Source organism: Anser brachyrhynchus, assembly GCF_964034855.1.
Source record: "Anser brachyrhynchus genome assembly, chromosome: 7".
Taxonomy (NCBI): Eukaryota; Metazoa; Chordata; class Aves; order Anseriformes; family Anatidae; genus Anser; species Anser brachyrhynchus.
This window is the reverse complement of record NC_137701.1, coordinates 11203250-11225177: the sequence shown is the minus strand read 5'-3', so window position 1 is coordinate 11225177 and position 21928 is coordinate 11203250. Positions and strand designations below refer to the sequence as shown.

Here is a 21928-nt window from a genome sequence, read left to right as displayed (position 1 = left end):
TTTCTCACTCCATCTGACAGTGGCATGCACTGCCAGGTAGCATGTGATACTTACTGCACATGCCAAAGACTGTAAACTATAAGGCTGAGCACATAATTCCTCATTTTGGCATTTCAGTCAGAGGTGGTAGGGCATTACAACATTTTACAACATAGTCTTTTAAAATTCTACCTTCAAGCACCCCTTGTAAAAATCAGAAGGTATATATCTTCACTGCATGCCCAGGAAGAACATATGTCAAATGAGGTGTGTGTCAAAAGCAGAGTGACCCTGTTACATTTTCATGCTTGTGGAGGTTTCCTCAGCAGCTCTATGATTTTTTGTTCAATTGACTGACCGACAAAACAGTGGGAGATTGAAACCTCCTACATGGTTATACCTCAATCTAAATTATATTGTAATAACTTTCTTTGTTTCATTAAGCCACAAAGTTCCTGGCTCTTGGACTATCAGTTTATGATTAATAATCTGCCTTCAGTAGACCAAGCTCACCCAGGACACTGCTGTGTAATTTGTCCCTGGCTGTCAGGTCTTTGGGTTTGCATCGCAGCTGTCCTGAGAGTCCTGCTCAGTATGGACTTGCTTGCTTTCTTTATGTGAGATATATATGATGGCATAAGTTGGTGGGGGAGTGTGTGTTTCCTATGAGAACAGTATTTTACCTACCAGTCATAGCTCAGCACAGTGAAAATCTTTTCTGTGATACATTGTCCTACTGAAAACTGAAGGTTTTTTACGCTTAAGTTGTCTGATCACTGTCAAAGGAGGAAGATTTTTTAAAAATACTTACCTGATTTTAGTGGAGGTAGGTGTTAATAGTTCTAACTAACATGTTGTCTTGGGGGAAACAAAGTGACCTCTGGAAGACTGGGTTTCAGCACAGTGGGGTTCACACAGGTGGAAGACCTTCTGGACCATCTTGCCCGGCTGGGCCAGTCCTTTAAGTTATCTTCGGAAGTGTGTTATAATTGTCTTAGTGTGAGCCCCAGGGGGGGAAACCTGCATCTGAGCACTGTTCAGTCCCCAGGTAGCAAATGGAATGATAAAGGTTTAGCTCTCAGTGTTAGCCTCGTGCATGTAAGAGAAATCAAACAGAGGTAATTGTGGTCTCGTTTTGTTTATGTATATTTCTGGATTCTGCTTTTTCCAATATCAGATCAAGTGAAATTATAACGTGGGAGTATATACCAGGGACACCTCCTACAGTACAAGAGTAGGTTTGTACTGTTGTCTGTAAGAAAGTCAACTGTTTCTTATTGCATTATTTCGTTAGCACTGAAAAATGAATTTGTGGTGCCACCTTTGGTTCATCTTCGAGAATGAAGCAAAGTACATTAATCAGGCTACTTGGGTGAATTCCTATGCATATAAATGTGTTCAGGGAGACTAGCACAGAGATTTTGTTAATACATAAACTGTATGTCTGCTGTGTATGTGTATATTATTATACAGCTAATATAATGATTTCATCGGTTAGGTTGAAATCAACTTCTTGTTGTCTTTCAGTCATTAGTATTACTTTGTGCGTAATCCAGAAATCTTGTATTGTTGCATCTAACAAATATATGTTGCTCCTTACCGTTCAGGTGAACAGAAAGACACCTCAACTGTAAATATTTAAAAAGAAAAGGCATACACTCAATCGGATGTTTTTTTAAACATGATTTTAGAATTCATGTAATAAATTTAGGATGTTGTCATGATAAATCTAAAATACATGTGATGAAGATGAAAAGAGAGCCATCCATTTGCATTAAAAAACTTGGGTTTTTTTGTGTGCGTTTGGAAGTGAGGCTTACATATATAAAGTCAACTTTTTTCTGTCTCATGCTCAGTTTATTTTAATTATCTTTGTTTCTGTACAGTATGTTTGTGGTTGGCTGTTTGTCAGTGACATCTTTTTATTTTCTTTCTTGGGCTATAGCATTTTGGGACAAAAGGAATAAAGATTAATTTTATAAATATGCATTTCCAGTTATGAGATCAAGTTTGATAGAAAAGCTGGTAGAAAAAAAAAAGAAGTAAGATTTGAATTTTTGACCACAAAGCAATTGTAATCTTGCTTTGCTACTCCCATTTTTTTCTGCTGTTTGGAACAGGATTTAAGTGGTATTTTTCACATGAATATATGAACATTCTGCCTTTTCAAAGTGTCTGCTTGCTTTTGTGCTTTACTTTGGTCTCCATTAGCCTCATGATCCTTCTGTCCAAGATATGGCAAGAAATAAATCCGAGCATCTCTAGATATAAGTTGTGTATTTAGTTTTCTCTCTGCTGTTCTGAGTTTTGCATGAGGAATCCTATCAGAAGCAGCTATAATAGACCTGTGGGGTTTTGTTTAAGTGGGGTTAAACAAAAAAAAGTGGAGGAGAAGGCAAGGAAGTACCTCAGGGGTCCCTACTGGATGAAGTCCTGTTTCACATCTTCATTGCTGATGTGGCCGATGTGGCAGAGGGCCGCCAGCCGGGAGGAGCGAGCAGAGGGCCGTGCGGCCACCCAGAGGGACAGGGACAGGCCGCAGAGATGGGCCGGCAGGAGCCTGGGGGAGCCCAGGCAGGAGAGGTGCAGAGTCCTGCCCCCGGGGAGGAGCAGCCCCAGGCCCCGGGACGCGCCGGGGCACCCAGCTGGGAAGCAGCTCTGCAGGAAGGGCCCTGGGGTCCTGGCGGGCACCGCGCTGAGCAGGGGCCAGCAGCGTGCCCTGCTCACCGAGAGGGCTGGCGGCACCGGGGCTGCGTTAGGCACAGTGCGGCCAGCAGGCCGAGGGCCTGGCCGAGAGGCCCTGGGCACAGCCCGGAGCCCAGGAGGCTCCCTCTGAGCACCAGGCAGCACTTCTGTGCTGGGCGGGTGCCGCAGCCCTGGCACAGGCTGCCCAGAGCCTGTGGGGTCTCCTCCTTGGGGAGCTTCGGGAGGCGCCGGGACGTGGGGCTGGGCACCCTGCTCGGGGTGTCCCTGCTGGAGCGGGGCTGGGGCGGGTGGGCCCGGGGGTCCCTCCCCACCTCAACCAGTCTGGGATCCTGTGTGCGTGGAAGTAAGCAAGCAGAAATACAACTGGGGAACTGAGATCTGCAGTTCTGGTGGAGGAGGGACGGAAGGGCGCCCAAGGATATTTGGAGATCAGGAAAGAAAGAATCATTCAGCACGACTTCTCCTGATGGGGAAGAGAGCTGTTGGGGGGCATGTTCGTGAGCAGTGGAGTCACGCAGAGTTTGAGAGCTGCTGTGTGAGGAGGCAGTAACTCAATGTGCTTCTGCTTTAATGACTTCTCACCAAAGCCCCATTAGACTAGAGAGAGAAGAAATTCCATGTTTTCTTCCAAGTTTCTACTAAACTTGTTCCTATCTCTGTTCCCTTCTGCAGCCCCACTTATTACATGTCCTGTATAGTTGCTCCTCTTTTCAGTTCCACTACATATACTCATTAATCTACCCTCCATAGTTTTCCACAAGCTTGCTCAGACTTCCAGTTCATGCCTACAAACGTGTTGGAAATGCAAGAACAGATTCCTTAACCATTCCCCCAACTGATTCAAAGGCCGTAGCACAAAGCCTCAGTAAAAGACCTTAGACAAATACAGTTTTCACGTGCTTCTGTGGAATAAGTTGATGATGACAACTGATACACGATAACAAAGCCAAAAGTCATCAGCATGATGATGGACCCTCTGTTAATAGACATTTGTAGTGGGAATCAGGTAACTGAGGGTTTCACCTTTTCATGTTGTGTCTTTCTATTGGAGATGAAGCCATCAATGGAAACCCCCAGGCTTTCAAGGGCAGAGAAGGACTATTGACTGCTCCACAAGTACTCAGTCTGTTGGACTGGGAAGCTCAAGGAGCGTTCACATGCTGGACTAAGACGAATCTGAAAACCTTGACATATGCATGGCTTCAAAAGCAGTCCCTTCAGCTTGTGAGAAGTTGGCACTGAATCATTGCAGTGTATTTCTGTTGAGCAGAGGGAAGGGTGAAGGAGGGGTTGATGTTTTGCAGGCAGGACTGCCAAACGGCTGACTGTAGGCCACAGTATAAATAAGGAGTCTTACCCAGGAAAATGTCACCAATAGTTATAAAAATTGAGCTATGCCAGCCTTGGCATACATTTTTTTATTACATTTTTTATTTTGTACCCTCAAAAATAAGTTAAACCAATAATCAAACCGCATCGAACATATCATACTGCTGGCCTTTCCTAGTGCACTCAAATTCACTTAAAACTCTTTCTCTGAGAAAGTCATGGGAAAGGCAAACCTGAAAGCATATTCTGAAGGTCAGAAAGGCTCTCAGATTGGAGTTTAGGAACTCAGAGCCTGAAAGCTTTGTAGCAGAAGTTCTTGCTCCTGCTACTTTCATCAAGGATATTGTCCAGGTACGCTCTTTAATGTTAACTTGTGCCAGATCTCGTAGAGTCTGAGAGATGGTTTATAAAATAATCAGATCTCTAGGTCATTTAGCGCCTCTGGATCAAAAGCAACACCTTGGATTGCATTACACTGGAAACCAGTGCAGATAATGGGAGCACAGGTGCAATAGGATCCCCCAAGGAAACAGCATAATGCGAAGCAGTAGCGTGAGCCAAAGTTCAGATTGAGGGTGTTCGCATGGTTACGGCAAGGGAAGAGGAATTAGCATGAGCTCCTGGTGAGTAAGAAAAGTTGGCGAAGCAGCAGAAAAACCAAGCACAGGAGAATATGTGAGTATAGAAGAAAAAGGGGACCAGCTGGCCTCGGAGTGTTGTCCGTGGGCCCCTGATTAGGTCAGCTTTAGAAGGCTGGTAATTGGTTCCAGCAATTACCAGCAGCCCTGAGAACCGCCGCTCAAACTTCGGGAGCCTTGTGACAAATTGAAGCTGACTGCTGGTGAAGGAGTATCGACTTCCCATTTCTAAACAGGGGGATCATTAGTCAAGAAAAGCATCTTTTAATTACTCGCAGGAAGAAAAAAAAAAGGAAAAAAAAGGAAAAAGATCTTTCAGTATGGATCCTGCAACAACTGCCATTTTTTCAAGTGTATTCAATATTAAATTTATTGTCTTGGAAGGGAGGGAGGGAGTGGGGAGAGCTTGCCTGCAATCCCTCCTTCAGTAATGTGGGTTTAATTTGGAGTGAGAAGTCAAATTAGAGTAAATCAATGTTGCAACAATTAACTGGGTCTGGGGATGAGAATCAGGATTTTCCCCTGTAATTGCTATTGATACTATTTAAGCACACTCTTAAAACATTGATTTTGAGTGGTGTGACACAGGACTAGTCTGAGCGGCGCAGTGGGGCCAGGGCAGAATTTGCTCCATGGAGGAATGTTGCATATGTTGTGAAGCCAGCTTCTAGGGATCAGTGCTTCGGGTGTCTGCACCGTGTTTTGCCTGGGCCTTTTGCACCGGTACGTAGGTATCATGCCTGATATTTAACTTTCTTCTGGACACACCTCGTATGCTTTGCTTTCCTGTATCTATTCTTGCTCGTATTGTTTCTGGTTTGCAGACTTGCTTGGCACCGTTGGGTTCCTAAGGTGATGCTGGCCTTTTCCAAAGGAGACGAGCTGTCACCATCCCTCTCCCACTCCAGGAGGTGGTTGTTTGCTCCCTGGTCCTCTCGCTCTTTCTCTGAGCTCCCAAGGGCTCTGTCTCAGTCCTGTTGGGAGGGCTGCGATACGCCAGCAGCAAGGCTGCCTCCACCAGCTGGAAGCTGCTGGCCAAGAGGACAAGGAAGGGCAGCTTGCTATCCAGAGCCATATCCCAACCATGCTTTTTGTTCTTCTGCTGAAGTGATGCTCAAAATTTGCATTAGCTCTCTGCAAACCGCAAAGTTGAAGGGCTCCACCGTTTCAGTATCGTTTTGAGAACGTGCGTAAGTAGAAAGAACTTCCAGCTCTATGAAGAATGTATTACAAAAGTGAAGGATGAACAGTTTGTAGAAGCTCAGCTGTTGGCTGCCCTTTACGTCAGGCATAGTTCTAAGCTCTGCTGAGGCTTTAAATGGAGCTTGAATATTGTGGTTTACATCATGGTGAATATAGCATGTTTCTGAGCTGAGATTTAGATGTTGAACTCTACAGCCTGGTTTTTGTATTCTGGTTGATACAGCTAATTTAGCAAAAACAAATATGCTTGAAAATGTACCTTTTTTGCTTTCCTGTGGATGACAGGGTGGGGGGAAGACTTCAGATGACAACGTTCTGAGTATTAAAAATCAAAGATGCACATAATCCTCCCATTCTGGAGCTTTCTGTTTTTAAGAGGTGGTCAACGATGCAACTTTCCAGTAACTGCAAGTGCCTGCCACAGTGTCCTTGCAATTTTGCTCAAGTAGTTTGTTTGCATAGCAGTTACTGTGTTTATTCTGGTTAACAAAGGTCATAAGAAAACAGGGAGGTTCTTAATGCTGTCTGAAAAGTCGTGAGTTGGGAGCTGGCAGTGTCGGGAATTGACTTTCACCTTAAGATGTAAGATCCAGTTTGATCCCTCGCTCACTAATGAACTGAATTTAATGGTGTCAGAAAAAACATTATGCAGCTCGACTATATTTAGCAGACTTTCACAATTCCATGCTGAAGCCTGGCTTGCCGTTTCAAGGCTAACGTCCATTACGCTGGTGAGCGACTTCTGTGAAAAAAATTAAGCCGTGCTTCCTTTTTTCATAAAAATAATTATTCCTTCATTATTTGTACTCAGAGTGAATTCTGATAAAGGGCAAGCACAGGGATACTGCCTCGTTACATCACCATATCTTGTCCTTAGCCTTGCAAAGGTACTCCATTTCAGCTCTCGTTGATTTTTCGCTTGTTCTGGCCATCAGATTACTGTTACAGTCCTGTTGGTCTCCAGTTTCTGGCATAAGGACGCACCGCTACAGATGCAGCCCGGGGGAACATTAGTACCTCTCTATCCACGACTGTCAGGTCTGGTTTCGTAGCGGTTCTTGGCCTGATGAGGTCAGTGTTTTGTCCCTTTTGAATGCTCTTCCATGCTTGACACCTTGCCCATTTTAGGGGTGGGGGAAGGGTGTTTAAAAAAAAAAAAAAAAAAAAGATTTTATTGTGAAGGGCTGACCAGAACCCATCTGCAGTTGGGTGGCATCTGCTCCCCACATGTCACTTCCCTCATTAACAAGCAATTGAATTAATTAAATGCTACTCAGAACACGCATAACAAGCTACCGGCAGTGTCCAAATTAGCACTGATAATCAAGGATGATTTCCTTTATTATCCTGCTAAGTGGTGTGCAGGCTCTGATCTCCCTGTCTGCCCTCATCTATTTACATACCCCCAGCTTCTGCCTTTAGAAGCTGAGGTTATCTTACCTAGTTAATTTGCCACGATCACCAAGCATGGCGGATTGATATTCCTGCCTCTGCTGAAGCACCCCCCCTTCTCCCCCTTTCCTTCCTCCCCAAGCCTGGTCCTTTGTATCTCAAGCTCACTGATAAATTAAAAGCCACCCCTGTGGTCTCTCAAGTGAGTAATAGAGGCAGAAATTTCATTTTGCAACTGGCTGATTTAATGATCCAAAGGGTAATTAATGGCCTGATTATCTTAATGTTAAATATGTCCGGCAGCAATTACTGTGACCTCCCGCTTGTCAAGGTCCAGGCTATGCTCTTCTTTCAATTAAGTTCTCTGGGGCTTAATGGTATGAATAAACTCCTCTGATTCTATCATTCCGGACTCTGAGATTTAAGCGAGCTAGGGGCTCGTTTGGAGTTTTAATCAGCCCGTCTTCTACTTGAGCGATCAGAGTTAACAATTATAACAAGGACAGTTTAACTTTCTTCCCCCCCACCCCCCACCCTTTCTACTTCTTTATATTTTTCCTTTTTTTTTTTTTTTAAGCGCTTGGAGGGAATTTTGTTGGCTGCAGGAGCAGCTTTGCTAGGCTAGTCTCTCCCTATATAAATTATCATGTGAATGCTGCTGTTTTTCCATTTGACAGGCTTAATTAATTGGCAGGAGCGCCCAAAAATGACAGTGCCACTAATTGCAACTCAAAGTAAATTTCTGTCATTGTGGCACGCTTGTCAGCGGGCATGCCCCAGTCCTCACCGCGGCCAGAGTTTGTTGACGTTTTCCATTTCAGTTTTCACATCTCGTCAGGGAATGTGATCATATGTGATAGCACTAACGGACCAAGATGTGCCTTTGGGTTTTCCAGGCATGCAGTTTGTGTGCAAGAATGACATTTACTGCCAATAAAGTTTAGACAGCTGTGCTTCTGCTGACCAAACAGCTGCTAAGGGACTTAAGATTTTACTTAAGATATTTCAGCAAGTCCTATTAACTGGGAGACTTTGGGAAGGAGTGGTGAGGGGAAAAAAAAAACACGCCAACAAACCCTGAGAGTTATAACTCACCCCTGGTCTTCTTCGTGGTTGAACTACACTAAATAGCACATCTCCTGGTGAGCTGGAGTTATATTAGCTCTATTTTAGACAGTAAATATTTCATAAAGATAATGAGGAAAATGTATAAATTATTAGTACAACAGTATTGCATTTTCAAACACACACACACATAAATAAAAAGACTGATTCACTACTGCCAGTAAACTAAAACCTTTCCCCGTATTACTGTAGAAATGAACTGATTCTGACATGTTGGATTGCATGCTTTCAGATCAGAGTAATTGTAATTGTTTTAAAATTAAATTTAAAAAAAAAAATTGTCACTTACCAGTAGCTTCCAGGAAATGCATATAATAACAATAACTAACTGAGCCAAATGAAATGTCAGCTTGGGTGGTGGCTGTTCGTATTTCACCATTTGGAGGCCTCAGAAGCTAAAATGAAATGCTCAAAAGATGAAGGTTAGTAGTACGACGTATTTTATTGTCCTTGTAGCTGCTTGGCAGACCTTGTAATCCAGGATCTGATCCAGTAAAACACTGGTGCCTATATAGCAGCGTGGGAGATGCCTGAATGATTAAAAATAAAAACAACAACAACAAAAAAAACAACCCCAGTTGTCCAAGTTAATGAGCAATTTAGATAAAATGCTCCCTAGTTCAATTGCACTTTTCTTATGTGCAAATCTGCCTTTGATAAAAACTCAAACACTTTGTAAACAGAAGCCTAGTTTGCAATTATTATTACAATCATCATTCTCATCATTGTCAGTGAAAGAGAAACCTACAAAAGAAATATTTCTGTCTCACTCTAGCGCATTAGAGCATTCATTAAAAAGCAGAGGTGTAAGAGCCACAATCTGAATAGCGTAAGTACTGCTGTTAATGCATTATCTGAATATTTGGTGTATTCGGAGCTGGCACACTCACTGCCTTCTGTGTTCACACCTCACGTGGATTATATGCATGCTTTGTGGATATAGCGACATATCTGTGACACAGTGTGTTACAGACCTGCATGGCGTGTATGCAGCGGAGATTTCCAGTTACGCTGCTTTTATGGTATGTCCTTTGCGTTCTGCTTACCAGCTACCTTCTGGATGGTCTGCCCAAAGGATTACTGCTGTTATCTGGAGTTTCTGGAGAAAAGAGCCAAAGAAATTCTCGTTGCTTTTTGTCTTTTTCTCATTTTCTCTGAAGTGTCTCACATGTTAGATTACCCTTACCCCCATTTATTGTTTTTCCTTTTAAAAATCTCTCTGAAGAGGACAGGGGAAAGCAATATGTTACAGCCTTGTTTTGAAACCTGCTAGCTAAGATACTAAGGTCCTTCCTCAAGCCCAGATTTTACGAGTCTTTTGACAATATAAAAAATGAAGACCTGAATGAAAATAAACTGTTGAGACCCAGTCGTTTTAATGTTGTATTGACGAAGAGGCGGTAGCTTCCAAAATGAAAATGTGGTTTCACAAATGGTAAAGATTTAGCCCAGCCAGCATCAAAAATATTTTGTTCTGAAACCAAAGAATTAGCCGTGGTTTCAGGCAGCGATGGATTGATGAAATATGCCTCCTTATTAAAGGCAGATCAGGAGGCTGCAGTGATGCCCTCAGCTCAAGTGCTAAATACTGTAGAATTGCATTTGCCACAGTTCCCAATAATTTAGACTGTCCCAAGTTGTATGGTTAGCACAATAGTAGATATGTTTGCATTGACAAAACGTTGGGGAACCTTGGTCACAGTTCATGACTAACCCCACTGACAAAAGGCTATGTGCCAAGAGAGTCCCTGCCCCAACTTGCTGTGCAGGAGTAAAATGGTTCGATAAATGGGGGTGTGCAAAGAGACTCTTATTTTTATTGCTCGGGCAGTCATCTCATCATCCCCTAAATCAAACCGGTGTTTCTTTGTGGATATCTCATCACTGGAGAATTTCAGGATTTACTGGGAGCTGTTTCTCACAGGCGAAGGAGCACTTCTGGGGAGAGACCGTGAATTTGTTTGCTAGAAAATTGTAGGAGTGGGGTCAGTTTAGTCGAAGATCAAAACAGTGGGCCAAAGGCAGCAGTCAAGCTTTGAATACTGAACCAAAAATTTAAAAAAAGAAGGGGAGGGCCTTCAAAGAGAAAACAAGTAGCTTTTCTTTCATGCAGTAGAGGAAAGGAAAAGCATCAGTCCATATTATTTTAGCAACTTTGTCATTTTTCTTACAATACCTGTGACTTTCAATGTTTTTTTCCCATAATGTCATTCCAAGGAATTGTGGAAAACTCACCGTTTGTTTTTGAAGGTAATTTCCAGTGTTGACAAAAAAAATAGAAATCCACTCTGAATATACCCAGAAGATGTAAAGACCATCAGGTGTGAATGTATTAAGCTTACAAATCAGAGCTTTCTGATGGAGAAGGACACCCTGCCTCTAGAAATTCCTGCAGGAGGACAGGTGATAGAGACTGAAATGTTTTACCTTGGAGGTTCGATCAACCCTGAATACCTTTATTCTGCTGAGATTCTTGGCAATTTTTTGGTTCTACTTTTATGTTGTGCTCTTTGTTTAATCTGTTTGCCTGCCACACTGAAAAGCACCACGTTGAGCTGAAATTCCCTAAGAAATAAGTTGATTTGCTTTGTACTTCAGGAAAGCTTAGGATTTGAGTTCAGGACTGAAGTTAGGAGGATTTCTTTCCATTTTATGATCAGTGGTGGGTAAGACAATAGGTGGATATATTGGAAAAACTGTATTTGTAAGTCGTAAACAGCTGTCAGAAAACATCATTTTGCTCTTACCAGAACAGAAGCAGACTGCTAGCTGAGAGCGTGTTTTAAAGGTCTCAAAACTGTTAGGATCTTAGCTGCAGAAATAATTTTCAGTTTAAATATGGATTGATTATATCTGTTTTTGAATCAGTTCTCTCCAAAACACCTGACAGAGCTAGAGGGTTTCTCAGATTTGAAGACTCAGAGTTGGACTCGATGATCCCTGTGGGTCCCTTCCAACTCGGGATATTCTGTGATTCTAAAGACCAAAGTATGGGGTTGTATCTGCTCGGCTATCAGGTACTTGAAGAGGTCAACCCAGAACTTACCAGCAGACAGGTAACCATCGCTGTGTAATATTAGAAACTTCATGGCACAATGTTTAACTGTGTTCCTACAACAGAGAAATGGAAGGGCTAATTGGAATGACAAGGTGAATTTCGAGTGACCAAAATTCGATATACGGTATTAAAAAACAGAGGGGAAATACGGCTGACATCAAACTAACGGCCAAAGGCCAACACCACTTTAAATATGTCGGATCCTCCTCATGTGGATTAGTCTTTCACCAGAAAATTCTCTGATACCTTTCAAAGCGCTTGGAAAGGAGAAACGTAGAGGTTCAATGGCCACAGAAAATTCAGCCATAATAAAGATGGACAAAGGAACCGTATGGAGGTGATGTTTCCAATCCTTTGGTGGTTATAGCCCCCTTTTACATCTAACTGCAGCCACAAATCGTTGCAAACTTACACAGGGACAGGCCCATAAGGAAATGCTGTGTTAGTCCAGAACCCAGACCAAGATCGTAGTTCACACTTCTGCAGAGTACAAAGACCAGGTGAGTTTGTGTTCAGCTAGGGTCTTGAAGGGATCTGGAAGCCCAGGGTAGCAGCTGGTGCCTTTTACTGAGGAAGAAGTTCGGGTAGCGTGAGTTACGTGCTGAAGGCCATCCCCCTCTTCCCTCCCTCCACCAAGAAGTGCATGCTCCTGTCCTTTTCCCCTATAGCCACACAAGCATGAGTTCAGTTGTCTCATAGATCAGATGAACTGCAGTGTAAATGAGTTTAAAAAAAACAACAAACCTCCCTCACCACCACCCCCAAAAAATCCCACCACTAACAGAAGCTACATTAAGCTCATGGGGTCCTGTATTTCAGGGGCTAGCATTTACTGTGATAACAACAAATGTTCCTGTATTCCTTGTTCAAAAGCACAGAAGTTATTGAACTTCACAACAGAACATATGCAGAAGAGTACATTTACATCAGCTATCCTTACCTGAATGCATTTTTTATCATCTGTTCTGAAATTACACTGCTCAGTGTACGTGTGCATGCACATAGCTGCTGCTCTGCAATACCCGAGGAATAAATACAGAGTTTTGTCCTAAGTACGTCAATGCAAAAGCAATTGAAAAATTAAATTTACTCTTTAAAGCATTGGGCAGCCTTACCAAACAGATCTTTGCCCTCGCTATCTTTAATAATAGCTATCTAACCAATTATATCCGAAAGGAAAATCATTTAACACTGCTGTTGTTATCAGCATTCAGACATTTCAGGGGCTGAATCTCGTAATAATAAAAATGAATAAATAAATAAATAAATGAAAGCAATTGAGGAAAAAAAAATCCCAAATACCAAACATCAGCTATTATGAGGTCCACAGGGTCAGATCAAAATCTGAGATGCGTTCAGCTTAAGAAAGTACTGTGAGTTGAGCACTTACTGCTGCAGAGCACACAGATCTCTGTATCAGGAACTCAACAGAGCTGCTTAGCTGGCAAAGAAAATACCCAGTATATTACAAAATATGTGTTTAGTTAGAGATTTTATGTAAAACATTTTATTTGAAACTTTTCTGTGTACTTGGTGCTTAATCTGTTCTTTTCATTTCTCCTGCCTTCAGGTCCTGGCTCTGTCTCTCTCAGGTCTTACCAAACATGATGTTGATTAACTAGACATATAGTCGAAATTGGTTGCTATACCTAGTATAAGAGCAGTTACTCTAAAGCCAGTTTACTCTGGTTTGTACTGTTGAAGCTTTTTTTAATGTTTGTACACAACAGTTTTCTACTATTAAAAGAAACCTGTACATATGAACCAATTGTGGTTAAATACACAGGGCAGGTTGTCACTGGCTGGGCTGAGTGTGTGACAAGGTGATCCTCACATTACCTTTATCCTGGTAAAGTACTCAGATAGGTATTACAAGGAGTGTGCGTGTGTTGTTGCATGGGCAAAATCTTAAAGCTTTCAGCAGTGGTCACTACCGATGGCTGGAAGTTACGTTAATTCAGCCATCTGCATCGGTTTTGGCCATTTCTGCGTCCGTAGGTTGTTTGGACAGCAGATAGCTTTGTTTGAGCTCATGGTACAGCACAGAAACGAGCACACCAAAAACCAGCAGTGGTGATGCTGAGCAGTACTTGACAAAAGGCAGTGCCTTGCCGTGATACTGGTGGCTGCGCTGGCCGGTGACACTAGGTACAGAAGCAGCAGCATGCCTTTGCTTTGGTCGTGGCTACAGAACCTGCAGGGCTCCATAACAGTAACTGTGACCAACTTTCTCTCTTTTGTGATTTTTTTCCTTTTTTTTCCTTTGTTTAAGACTAAGCTTTGTTTCTGGCTCTGCAGGAAGCTGGTAGCCTATGGCAAGGGACTGGGGAGATAAGACTTCAGTAAGATAACTAAATGAAAAGGGCAGCAGTGAAAAGATGGTGCTGGCTTTTGACTGGACTGAAACTTGATATACACATCAGCCCAAATGCAGTTTCCCCACGATTCTAAAATATCCATTTGACAGAGGCAATGCGCTTACTGCAGGATTTTAGACATACGGGTGCTGGAGGGGGAGCAGCAGTGAACCCCTGAAAGAGAGGAGTGACCACAAGAAATGAGACCACCATTGCTCTCGCTTTGAAGTAATTAAATAGCAGGCTAAAATGTGTTAAGGTGAACACAGGTGACAAACTGGAGCCTTTAGAGAATCGGGATTACAGTGAAATGAAATGTCTCACTGTGCCTATTAACTAGATTGTGCAGACAGTGCAAAGTCCTGTAGCTGAAGCATTTTTGTGCAAGTCTGCAGACGTACAGTAGTGAGCAGAAGCCATCTCTAATAATTGGTAACCCTCAAAAGGTACGGATGGGATATGCTTCAAAAAGTCTTCGTGCTGAACAGATGATTATGTCATGGCCTAGAAATCTCCCAGCTAACTTTTCTTTTTCCCAAAAAGATTTAAATTTTTCTGGTTTCATCTAGGTCAGAATTTCTAAGTGGCAGTTTTGTTGTATTTTCACTTGACTGCAATGCCAGCCAAACCTGGAAGCCTGTGGTGTACGCACAATTAAATCACAGCCTTAATTAACACTTGTAGGAGTCTTCCACAAGTGGAAGGGATAGGACTGTGTCACTGTGTACTAAAACTGAAGGATACCTTCAGCCTTCAGTCTGAGCTATTACCCAGAAGTTGAATTTTTCTTTCTTGACTCAAGAAGCAAATATTTGCAACTCTAATCCTTTGCTAATGGCATGCACGTGCTCCTCTCTGAGCCAGATCTGCTTTGGCCACCTTGTGCGACTCCAGCAGCTCAGCCCAGTCACAAACAGATACTTAACATTGCTTGGATTGTCCTGTTGCATTAAGGGGAAGAAAAAAAAAGACAGAAAGACAGGGATTTGCTGGTGTGCACATGCTGCATGCACTTTGCAAGTGATCCACGTGTAGGCAGATAAACCACAATCTCTGGGAAATGCCAGACCTCTGCCTGTGCATGGGATAACTTCGTCACAGGTTTGCTGCATGCAGCTTTTCCCTACTGTTCAAGTCAAGTAGTTTGTGAGATGAGAAGGGTGGAGAGCTGTGGCCTTAGCTAGGGCTGACCTGTGATCTGCACTGAAATCTGTAATAAATGACCCGTTTCCTGGTTGTGGAGACACACAGACCATGTGCAACATGCCAATGAGCCGTGGTGGTCTTAAGAGCTGCCCATGCTCTAGCTAAAGACTGGGGCCCTTTTAGACACAGTAAAATCATTCAGCTTATCGGTCACTTCTGGAAGTGACAACCATGTCCTTCTGTGGTATATTGCAAGTCCTATGCTGGATTATAATGTGGCTGGATCTTTCTATGTTCACTTTCTTATTTAAATAGAAATCCATTGGCACTAGAATTTTGCAGGCAGGATGTAGATTTTTCTCCATGAAGTTCAACTGTAAAATATCGCTTAGCTTACACATTAAAGAACCGTGTTTGTTTGTTTGTTTAAAAAAGGAAAGATCAGCCTGTAGTTCTAAATGTGAGTGGGGTAGGATCTGTGTAGAGACAACTTGCTTTCTACTTTTAAGAGTTCGCCAACCTCATTGCTGGGTTTATTGCTCTAGGGCAAGTTAATTAAAGCCAATGGAGAATTTAAAAATGGGGAAGGGGAACCAAGCAAGGGGGAGCATTTCTTAATTATGTTGCGGAATTTTCTTTAATTCATGTCCTTTTGAAACCTTAGTAAAGCACCTGCCTGTGTCATCCCAGAGAGATCAGCACCAGGACCCTTAGAGCAGCACGTAGCTGGCACACAGGTTTTCTGATGACTCAGTGAAACATATTTGGAGGCAAGATAAACTCAGCTGTGTAAGGTCCCTTTTAAATGCAAGGTATCTGTTTTGTATGATTGAGTACAGTTCTGTTACAAATAAGTCCCCCAGAATTTGTATTTTCTTCGTGTGGACATAACACGATTTCACAAGGGGTCTTGGGATGTTCGGAGGGAAGGCATGTCAAAGGAAAGTTGGACACCCAGCTCCTGCTGATTAGCTGTGACAGCTGAGTGACCAACTTCTCTGCCTTTCAAACATCACCCTCTAAAAATACATCTGCCACAGGCATTTCTACTATTTAAATGAAACACAGAGTAACATGTGATTTAAATTTACATCACATGAAATAGCCTGAAAAACAGTTCATCTCCCATGGGTTGTGTTTCTGTAGAAGTGTTCCCTCGGAAGTGTACTAGACTTAGGGATGAACAGAATGAGAAAAGGAAACTCAGAATTAAATGAGAGAGGGGTGTGTCTAGGAAGTGACTCTTCTAATGAAGTTTTGGAGCTCAAGAAATGAAGATATGCCTTACAATTGCCTGGTGTCCATACTTAATGTTTTAACTTAAATTCCTTTTCACATTTGCATTTTTGTGGAGCTAGACAGCTCATTCAATACCAAAATATGTTAAAATGTGGAATAAGAGAGGAGAATATGATGTCACTGGGTAAGCTTCAGAAAGGATATTTCAGTAGTGCAAGGAAAATATTCTTCATTTCACTGTCATAGGGGGACATAAAGAATCAACCCAGTCTATGGAGAAGGCTTTCAAAATAAAGCAAAAGAATAGCATTCACAGCCGAAGAAATAGTAAAGTGGAAAAGAAAACAACCTTATTCCTCAGATTTGAGTCAATATCTAAAGCAACAGAGCTTCTTGTAGCACCAGAAACATAAATAAAGCACCAGAGCTCTCACTTGCCTACCAAAAGCAGGACTGCTAGGTCAAAAATCCGCCAAAGCCTAAGGTGAATTTAGGAGTGAGGAGGGGAATTGGATGCAGTGCCTGGCTCCTGTGCAGGGAAACTGGTTGAGTCTCAAGTTAATCATGAGACCAATTTGTCAAGCAGTATTTAATGGACAGCTTATGAGCGTGTATGTGGGCAGGGTAGCTTGTAAATTTGAATGTGCCTATTTTCTTTGACAGCAATCAATGAATGTGCTATTTATTAATGTATTTTGAGAGGTCTTCTCAGACTTTTTATGATTGTTCTGTGCTCTCTCAGATCAGTCAAAAAATGACAGAGCAGAGCAGGATTTCTGCATTTACAATCAATATTACACTTTTATTTCTTTTGTTTTCATGCAAATAGAGGAGTCGCAACGTGTTTTGTAGTGGTGCCTTTATACCACTGCAAGGGAGCAGACTTGGTGAGGAAGGTTGCATCGCAAAGTAGGTGCCAATATCTGCGTCAGTGTTCTGGTAGTATCAGGGTTTTAAAGCAAGTCGTCCACATGCTCCCTCTTCCCAGGTGTTGGTTTGGTTCATGGGATGGTCTTGGTGTGCTGACTAGATACCCTTTGGAGAAACCAAACTGGAAGCTACCTGTGCACTTAGCGTGCTCCAGACCCTACTTTGAACATGAGTATCTAGCCCATGGTGCTGTGAACCTCTTCTGTCATCAGGAACGTTTAATTCGAAGGACCAAGCTAGATCAAGTAAAGGTAACCCCCCTGGATCGTTTATATATAAGTTTCTTGGCAACAGCTGCTTCAGTCTACCCATCTTGTTCCTGTTGCACCTGTTTATTTGCTGGTGTAGACAGAGCCTAATTTTTCCGCAGAAAATAGTAGTTTGAATTATGCAGCCTGGCCCAAACCCAGCAATCATGTCTCATTGGAAGTGACAGTTCCACTGCTTAAACAACCACACACAAAAAAGAAAATATTTTCTGAAATATGCAATTTCTGTCCAAAAGTACGTTTGGTAATCGTTCGCAATGCTTGTAAATAAAACTTGGCTCATTGATCGGGTTTGTGCGTCTCAGGCATCAGTGAGACAGGTGAGCTGCCTCTAAGCCAGAGCTACGTCGGCAGTGGAAGTGGGATAAGAATCACATCAGCTTGATATATGGGGTCGAGATCGGTGCATGTTGTGGCCAAAACCTTCCAAAATGAAAGGGAAGTCCAGAAAAGGGCTGTAAGAAGGATTGCAACTCTTTAGTATCTTCGAGAGGAGACGCTTAAGGGGCTACTAAACTGATGATAATTGTGAAGGGATGAAGGAGTTCGTGAACATTTGGAGGTGGAAAATGGGTTCTTGTAGTTCAAGCATGTGCTCCAAGGAACAGCAGATGAAACTTGAGAAGTGTTGAGGCTGGTTATGAGGAAAATTGTTCCACCAGCTTTCTTGAGCTGTGCAGTTATCTCCCAGAGAAAAGCAATAAATCCCATCAGCAGTATGCACATGATGGGCAACAAGGCAAGGGGATGAATGATCTAGAAGGGCTTTACTTTCTAGATTCACTGAATCCCTTATAAGAGATAAAGCATACAGCAGCTCTAGCAGATTTTTTCAGCATTCCTTTCTGTTTCATGTTGAGTCCTCCACCACTCCAGAAGACTACAGAAATCCGCTCTCAGCTGAAATAAAGAATCTAATTCCAGTGCTCTTTCCTCCCATGTCCCCTGCTCCCCTTTTGCATCCGCTGGATGTCCATTTCAGTAAGTTTTCCCTTCAGAACAAACCTATCATTTTTCACCACAGGATATTTACAGCTTCAATCAGTGCCAAATTCAATTGGCTTCTGATCTCATCGCTGGAAGTTATAGATGCAGATATTATTTGCACTGCGGTTAATTATGGAGCAATCAAACTTTGGCTTTTCCACTGTAATTTCCTCTGCCAGCTAATTTAATTAATCACCCCCAGCTCAGCTCTTCCAGCTGCGACCGGCAGGGTCATTAATTAGACATGTGGTGGTAGCTCATAGACCAGTTCCTGTTAAGGGGCTGCTGCCCACTTGATCTCTAAGGGAGCGATAGCATTTTCTAAGCATCCAGGCAGGATTAGAGGTAGCTAACACATTAGTGTATTCCTCAGAAGTGAAAGCAATTCCCAAAAGGTGTACCGCAAGCAAACAGCGTGATTGCTGCGACTGCTGGCACTTAGCTCACCATGCGGGGCTCGGGGAGGCAGAGGTCTCTGCTTCAGGCAGGAGCGCGATCAGATCACCACTGCGGTGCGACTTAGGGCACAGCTCCTCGTCCTGCAGATTGTTCTCGTCCTGCAGATCGTCCTCGTCCTGCAGATCGCGCTCACTGTGCTCTTAGGCTGGTTTTCATCGCTGTGTCGGTGCAGGTGCCTGCTGCACGTGTGCTCCAGAATGGAGACTGCCGGGCAGACCTGGGATTTCTCAGGTTTTCTATCCTTTGTGACCTAATCCATGAGCTTCAAAATAAAAAATGCTCAGAAACTCGAAAGGCGTCCTTCTGACTGTTCCTGGGAGCTGAATGGCTTTGGTCAGATGGAAAAATACAGAATTTCCTAATGGAGAAAAGAAATTGAACATGCATTCTCATTGCCAGAACACATCAATAATAGGAATGTTTTGTTTTGTTTTTTCCCCCACACACTGTAAAAGTTGTATAAAATAACCAGCTATGTCTGTCATATTGTTTGGATCTCAGAAAAGTCAATAGTTTTCAGGGGGCGGAAGAAACTTTTACAGTACACAAAATAGTTTGATTGCATCCAGCTTAAGAATCTCATCCTGAACGTTATCAGCAGAAAGCATGTGGTCTGGGATGTGTGATGAGCTAGCCTAATAGCTATGAGCACTTCACACATTTTGGGGGGGAAGACAACTGAGCGCTAGTCTTCACTCTCACATATTGTCTTAATATTCAGTAATATCAGACCCTGCCGCTGGGTTCTGCTCTGCATCCCAAATATCAAAGCATTCTCCAAAACTCAGCCTGCAAATACAGTTTTAAACTTTCTTCATTTTGTTAGCAGGCTCTTCTTCATCCTTCCAAGAGTACCAGCAAAGTCCCTGCTGTTCTTGTCCCACCGTACATAATTGCACAGGTTCTTGGAGTGGGTAGGCTGGAAGAGTTGAAAATAGGATAGCTGTAGCTCTTAGGCAGCTTTTTCAACAATATACGACAGCGAGGGAGTTCTGCTGCAGTTAGGTTTAGAACTTGTTGCAGAGCTGTCGTTTCTAATCAGAGCCTCTGTCTGAGGTAGATTGCTGGTGGTTAGAGTCTCCCCCACTTCTTTTCAGAATAGACAAACTCAGGACAACTGTTTTAATCGTCTTGGGTCACAAAGCCTACTTTCAGATTTCTCCATCCAAAACATCCATCAGCCCCACCCAGCAAGAGTAAACTGAAAATAAAGAATAAGTTCTCTTCCCCACGCAACTGTAGCTGTGCTTTTTTTTTTTTTTTTTTTTTCCTAATAGCGAAACCTCACTGTGGGCTCGTGAGCTTCCCTTTCTGAAGGAGGAGAAGGTGCTGCTCTGATGCAGCCCTCCCTTCTAATGCATCATACTCTGCACTGGTGGCTTTCTTCTTCATTGTATCTCAGAAGATTCTCTTGGTCTGAACTGTTTTGGGAAGGTGCTTTCAATACAAAGTCCCTTCCTTGTGCACAGTCAGAGCGAGCTCCGGGGATTTTCACAGAGATGCAGTTCAGCAACTGTTTCAGAGGGAAGGGGTCACATCTGCTTTTACCATCACGAGAACACAAGGAGAATTGTTGACATGTTATTGCCATCGAAGCCCCGCATAGGAGAGATGTGTAATTGATAAGAAAGCAGCCTTGTCTCTTCACAGAGGCTCTGCACCCTTCCTTGGCACAAAAGTTAGTGCCTCTGCTAGACATCAGTGTGCACAAACTTCAGTAGGTAGCTACGAACGGTCTTTTGGAAATCCTTTCTCAGCTCGAAGTCGATAGTCTTGTAGCTGGAAATGATGCCACTGGAAGGAGCGAGGCCAAGGAGGATGTTGGTGCTGCAGTTATCACTGGCTGTCTGCGAGCACAAATCACAAATTCTCTGCTTGCTGGAGGGAGAGCCAGCAGCATATTACAGAATAAGACTCTTTTTTTTTTTTTTTCTGACTGAGCTGATAAATGCCATCAATTACAGTGTCTCACCAAAACCAGAAGTATAACAATGAAATGATTTGGTACAATAGACCCTCAATGGAAGAATTGAATAAGAAGTACTCAGTTTGTCAATTTTGACAAATTGAAGAAATTGGCTGATAAATTGTTTCAAAATGGGCATATTAAAAAATACTTGCAAGTGTCTTACATCTTTATCTTTAAAACGTACTGCTAAATAATTTACAGCCTGACAGTAGAACAACTGCTAGAGTTAACTAAAGATAATTTGCTATGAAGGCCTGAATCTGATCCTTGTTGAAGAGAGGCAGCACCTGAAATTCCTAAAATAACCTTCACTGTTCTATAGGCAAGCTGCAAAATGAGTTTGTTTTTGCTCTGCAAAAATTGGAATTATATTTGGTCTTGATCAGCAGATTGCAATCACCCCATGCTAGTTCACCTACTCATCTCACTTGGTTTTGTTTTATTTGAGCAATAAATATCTTAAATCTTCCCAGAGCTATTGCGTGTCTTCTGTGGAGACTCATCATGGTCCTGCCAGGCATTCATCAAGGCTTCCAATGAACCACTACATTAAGTATTCCTCTGCTCCTTATCAATCAAAACAGTTTACTTATAACTTTACTTTTTCTTCCTGGAGTAATCAAAATTTGATATTCCACAGATTGCAGAAAATTGTCACTCCTATATTCTGTGCTAATTCATCACACGAAACAGCCATAATTTGGGCATCAGAAGAGCATTAAATGTTTAAATAAGCAAGAGCCAGTCAATGAGAGAGTCCATTAACCGCTCCAGATGACAGGGCAGAAAAATGTTTGGATCGCAGGTATATTGGGAATTGCAGCGCAGACATTACAGAGCAATGGGGCATCTACATGCTGCAACAGGCAAGGTGTTTTCCGTGTGTTTTCACAATATTGCTGAAGTATTCAAAGAAATACATAAGCAAACAGCAGAGCATGAATTCTCCTTAGCTTGAGCTGCAATACCAAGCTCGTTCAGCTGTCTGTGGCAGAGTATTAAAACCTGGCTGCTTCTTACCACTGTTTTTCCAGGAGGTAGTATGGGACTGGATCATTTTCTTCTGCTGTACACACTGGTAACAGCTATCAGGAGAAGCTTGTCTACTGATGATGAGAGGAAAAAAATCATTTTTATTGTGT

General features: G+C 42.6%; 1 protein-coding gene and 1 long non-coding RNA gene across 14 annotated transcripts in view; both read left to right on the top strand.

The window, feature by feature from the left end:
- Nucleotides 1–21928, top strand: part of AGAP1 (ArfGAP with GTPase domain, ankyrin repeat and PH domain 1) — a 373475-nt gene that overhangs the window by 327909 nt on the left and 23638 nt on the right. The window lies entirely within an intron of this gene.
- LOC308198196 lies at nucleotides 2–15357 on the top strand. The gene is made up of 2 exons (XR_013953724.1): nucleotides 2–5375; nucleotides 5477–15357. It is a non-coding gene; the product is annotated as an uncharacterized lncRNA (long non-coding RNA).